General features: G+C 37.7%; 1 protein-coding gene across 3 annotated transcripts in view; it reads right to left on the minus strand.

Annotated features, from left to right (window-relative positions):
- The window catches only part of GABRB1 (gamma-aminobutyric acid type A receptor subunit beta1), a 390,802-nt gene that overhangs the window by 1,320 nt on the left and 383,539 nt on the right, over window positions 1–5,943 (minus strand). The gene's annotated exons all lie outside the window — the stretch shown is intronic.

Consider the following 5,943-nt stretch of genomic DNA (forward strand, 5'->3'; position numbering starts at 1 on the left):
ATCTATCTATCTATCTATCTATCTATCTATCTATCTATCTATCTATCATCATCCATCCACCTTGCTAGCTTTCCAGCTATCATCTGTCTCCACTCACAGAACACTAGTGTGTGTGTGTGTGTGTGTGTGCGCGCGCGTGCGCGCACGTGTATTTCTTCTTGTTATAAAAGTGGTACATGGAAACAAAGCTAGAAACACAAAATGAAAAGTAAAAATTCATAATCCCACCTTCAGAGTCAATCATTAACATCTCGCTTGGCTTCCAGAATTTTCTCTATTCATATATACTTACAAACACAGGTTCATTCATATATTTTGCCTTGCAACCTGCTTTTCTCAGTTAATAATACAGCCTGGGCATCTTTCCTTGTTAATAAATATTCCTCTGTGACATGCTTCATTAATAGCTTACATGAATAAACCACAATTGAATTAATCTTTTGTTAGATGTTAAGGTTTGTTTTACTTTTGTAGTATTACAGACAAGTCTGGAAGGAATATTTTATAGTTAAATCTTTGTGCATATCCATAATTATTTCCTTAGGTGAAATTGACAAATATAATTAACGGGTCAAAGGATATGCCTGGTTGTCCTTTGACTTTTGTTCCTCTACTGTTGTTCACAGATGCTTCCTGCAGTTCCAGTGATACCTATCGCAGGTTTCCTGGTTCTTCTCTATGTTATGCCCACACATACTCTTTTGGAACTACAGAAAATGTAAGCATAGTTTGGCTCAGGATGTGGTCTTGTTTAACTTCAAGCTGATATACTTTGCAAACTGATTTACCTGGAAGGGACATGACTCATACGTGAAAATGAGCTTGAAGTACTTCCAAGGCCAGTAGAGGGAGCTGTGCTAACATGTGTATTAGCATAGTGCCTGACTTATAGTAAGGGTTCTATAAATGCTTTTGAATGAGATTAATCTTAGTAAACACCTAACACACTAGGTATAGGTAAGGAGGCAAAAGAGCCTGGCAAAGAAGAGATAGATACAAACAAGAGAGAAAGAAAACAAAGGGAGAGAGGATAGATAGCACATGATAGTACAACCGTAGTACCGTTTAAAGAACTAAGATTTATTGAATTTCCACCATGAGCCTAGCATATATATTACTTGTTTAATACAGCAACCCTATTTTAAAAGGCCATCCATCCCCATTTTATAGATAAGGCAACTAAGATTTAGAACAGTTAACAATCTGGCTCATTTACTCAGCTAGTAAGTGCCAGCCCTGATAATAGAACTTATGTGTATCTGATTCAAAGCTCAAGCACTTTCTACTGGGAGGACCAGATCACAGTCCTTGGCCTTTGTTACACACCATAGGAAATTCAGTGATGCATTTGTTAGCTTTAAGATTTGAGTTGGCTGGAGAGAGAAATGGCGACCGACTCTGGTTTCCGTCATCTCTCTCTCCTTTTTTGTCTATCATTATTTCCCTCTGTGAAGCATTTTGCTTCGGTCTAATTGGGCTACACACATGCCCTGACCATATACCTCTATTGGTGGCTTTATTCAGGGAGTTACTATTATATTATTATTTTGTTTTTAATAACTACTATTTATTGAATTCTACTGTGTAATTTATCTCAGTAATTCCAGTATTTCAGTAATTGAATCTTACTGAGTAATTTACCTTAGTTATAACAACACTATGACATATATGTTATCCTAATTCAGCAGACAGGGAAACCAAGGCTCAAAGAAGTTAAGTAAATTAAACAATAAGATTAAACAACAGTACCAAATTTGGGATTAAAACACAGAATATTCTTTGTCTCAAATATTATTTTCTCTCTCTTTGTATGTTAATCAAATCCACCTGTTTTGGCCAAGGCTCAATTTAAATCCTGCTTTCTTTGTGTACCTTTGTACTTTGCCTGCCCACAGTCACCTCCAAAACTTTCTCCCAACATTTATTGAGTGCTTACTGCGTGAGAGATAAAGTGTTAGGTGTCAAGGATATATGCTGAGCACAATGAGCATCCTTGCCATCAAAAACCCTTAGCACTGACTTTTACAACAGAATTTACAAACTCAGCCACCTACAGGGACCAAGAAGCATGACTGAGTAGGGCCAGGTGAGAGTAAGTAATTGAGTGAAGTTAGGGAATGGTGATGCCTATGGGGCCTCGGAGAGCAGATATCTAAGGAGGAGACTGCAACTCAGCTCCGGTTGACAACTACACTGAATGGACTAGACCCTAATGTTGCCAGGTCACCCCCTTTACCAGAAAACCTGAACATGTTGATTTTTATTTTGTCTTCCCTTAAAGTTGTTTCAATAGTGTAAAAATGATTTTCAGGTCAGATGAAACATATCTGTGTCCAGATCTGACTTTTGCATAGCCAGTTAGGGACCTCTTTTTTTTTTTTTTTTTTTTTTCCATTCACATATCCTTTAGCATATATTACTTTGTGTTGATGTTGATTTTAGGTTTCAGTTCTATTTTCCCAACCAGAGCTATTGGGGTGCTCAGGGGATAGATAATGAAGCCCTGGACTAGGACAATGTAGCAGAAAGAAAAGGAAAACTACACTAAAGAGGAGCTTTTGAAAAATGTTTAAAATAGAAATGAAATTGATTTGGCAACTGATTAGATTTGTAGCACAAGGAAGGGAAGGTGATCTGGCAACTATCAGCCTGTTAGGCTGAAAGGATTACATTGTCATCAGCGACATGGGGTGTCTGGTGTGTGTTGCGTGTATAGGGTGGAAAAAAAGAGTTTGTTATTTAGGTTGAATTTGTGATATATGTTAGGCATCCTTGTGGTGGTGTCCAGCAAGTAATGTATATGTGGTGATGACTGGGATAATGTTGGGGCTGAGATTATTTTAGGGGTGGGAGGCACCTATGCAGTCAGTGAAAGAGACACAGAGAAACTATAGAGGTAGAGAACAAATAACAGAATGCTATGAAGAGAAACTCAAGGAGGGAGAAGGGTATCCAGGAGAGAATGGTCAATAGTGTTTCAGAGAAAACAGGGGGAATGAAGAAGGCTCACAGATTTATCAATAAGGCCATTTGTGATCTTAGAATAAGAGCTGAAGTAGAACCTGAATTTCAACGGATTAAAGACTGAATTGGTAGCAAGGAGGAGAAAGGAGTTTGTATGGACTCTCCTTTTCAAAAGTTTGCAGGTCAAAGGAAGAAAAGAAATAAAAGCATTAGCTCAAACATATCAGTGTGTCAAGTGAAGCTGGAAGAGACACAGTAGACAGGAAAAGGAGAAGGATTGAGAATGGCAAATTCTATGGGAGTGAGTGAGGAAGTCAAAAATATGGAAGGATAACAGGCTACATTCAGAAATGGAAATTTTACACATGGAGATATGGGAGGTAGAATATTTCTGAGCAATGGGAACATGTGCTAATGTTTGCTTGAGACTTGAGGCCAGGTGATGGTGAAGGTCGTTGGGAATAATGAGCCAGATGCAGTCTCTGTCCTCTACTGTATGTCTATAATTGAAAAAGTCATGTACATGAAAGTTGACATTACTGAGGATGGTAGGGTTGAAGTGATGAGGGCCAAAATGCTTGAATTCCTTAAAGGAGGGAGAAGTATGTTAGAAGATAAGGACTGGAACACATGATTTTGTTAGGTACTTTGGAATAGCTAAGTTAATCACAAAATATGAATTGTGTCCATAAAAGATCATTACCTTCTTAGAGATATATGAGTGAAGCATAATATTGGGAGTGACAAGTTTTCAGTCAAATTCTAAATAGCATAATATATATCATAATTAGGGATTCATCAAAGTGAGAAATCACTGGGGGGTCACAGAAGCCTTCTTGTAACAGTGGGGCTTGCATTGAGTTTTAAAAGATGGGTAGAGGACAGAACAAAACTTCAGAGTTGAAAGCTATGTTATTATTCTAGTTTTATTATCTACTCAGAAATGGCCTTGAATAAGTCTGTGTCTCAGTTCCGTTATCCATAAATGGAAGGTTTTCATTAGGTAAGCTCAAGGGTTGGCTTCCAATCTTTGACAGTTTTTGATTATGAAGAACATTCCAGGTGGAGGACATAGCATTCTGAAAAAATGCTTGTAAAATGGAATCATGTGATCTGCATTCTATGCATCATTAAGTTACATTATTATGAATCTCTCTAAGTAAATAAAATTGCTAGAATTTATTGGCTAGTGAAGCATACAGATGCTCCTAATTAAACAGAAGTCAAGGTTAACAAGGTACATTTTATTAAGCTATGTTGGTTAACCTTGGTGCAGATTCAAATGTGCCTAAAGATTGCATGAGGTTTACCAGTATGTGCAAATCCCTCAATATTCTCTGTCACTGAGCTAGAAATCATAGCATTAAATGGTTTGACATTTAAGATAATGGATCTAGTTTTGCAACTATCCATGAAAGCTGATTTCATTACTATAGAGTTATATAAACATTACCATGTTATTTTTCAGGAAAAATTTTAAAGTAGCTATATAACAATTCTTGCCCACTTCCATTTTCTTTCTTACCCAGTGTAGGACTTGTCCTAAAGGCTGATGTTAACAGACGTGTGTGTGTGTGTGTGTGTGTGTGTGTGTGTGTGTGTGTGTGTACATGCTCATGCATTTCTTCTACAGTGTGATACTTTACCCTCACCCTCCAGCTTTCTGCTGTCGGGTAAGATATACATGTAGTAGCCATACCACTGCTGATATCCACAAGTTTCTTGTCGGTTGTGCTGTAATCCATTCCCCTTGGAGAAGAGTGGCTTTCCCTTTGCCTCAACCATATCAGGGCATCTAAGGTATTCTTATATCCGAAGCTGACACAGCTTTCCAAAAATAATATCCATGGAAAAAGGGCTATTATTTCTTCATATCATCAGAGGGAGCAAGAAGTCATGTTGTACATTGCCCCAACATCTGCAGTGATTAAATGCTGCCTAATTAATAAAGAAATATCAAAATATCAATATCTGAGTTGAGCACAATCCAGATTGAAGATTTTTAAACCTTGAGTCAGAAGGAAGTGAGGCAAATTAAAATTGTTAACGTACTGAATTTCTAAGGCAGGTAGAGACCAGCAGATTTTTTTCAAAAGTTGCTGATGTTGAAAGAACTATCCCATGGGATAATTATTCCCCACTCCTCACAGTGCCCTCAAGTATGGGAATTCCCACTCTAAGCCCCAGGAGAGAATCTAAGGGAGGAACATGTACAACTTCTTTTCTCCTTCTCCCTCTCACTGCTCCCCACTGATCTATGTGGCAGGTATATTTAGAAGAAGGAAGCAGGCATTCTAGACTCTGTGCCTTCTGGAGTTTTCTGTCTCTGATCTACTTACTGAGAGGGTACATGTTGAATACTGCTGTGCTTGTGGGTAAAGTCTGCAGTTGTTCATCAGTTCCAGTGACCGGGGAGGTAAGTCTGTTTCTGATTAGAAGGAATGACTACAGTATATTAATCATACTTTCCTCAAACCAACATAATGGATTCTTTTTTTAAAGTTTAGAGTGTCATTGAACCTAAATTTAGAGAAAATGAATGTAATTATTAATAAGGCTTCAGGAGGGCCAATCAAGAAACCCTTCCTCTTCCACTTCAGATAGATGACCAGTAAAGGGGAGCAGAGAATGCAGTTTAGTTCTGCAGCCTCAAGGGCTTGGCAATATTTCACTCTCACTCTACTCCTTATTAGACAGGCATATTTCCTGGCTGCAAAAAGCAATTTTAGGTGGATTATGGATAATCATTTATTTTATTTTATTTTATTTTATTTTATTTTATTTTATTTTATTTTATTTTATTTTATTCTATTTTATTATACTTTAAGTTCTAGGGTACATGTGCATATCATGCAGGTTTGTTACATATGTATACTTGTGCCATGTTGGTGTGCTGCACCCATCAACTCGTCAGCACCCATCAATTCGTCATTTATATCAGGTATAACTCCCAATGCAATCCCTCCCCCCTCCCCCCTA

Source organism: Piliocolobus tephrosceles, chromosome 3 (assembly GCF_002776525.5).
Source record: "Piliocolobus tephrosceles isolate RC106 chromosome 3, ASM277652v3, whole genome shotgun sequence".
Classification (NCBI taxonomy): Eukaryota; Metazoa; Chordata; class Mammalia; order Primates; family Cercopithecidae; genus Piliocolobus; species Piliocolobus tephrosceles.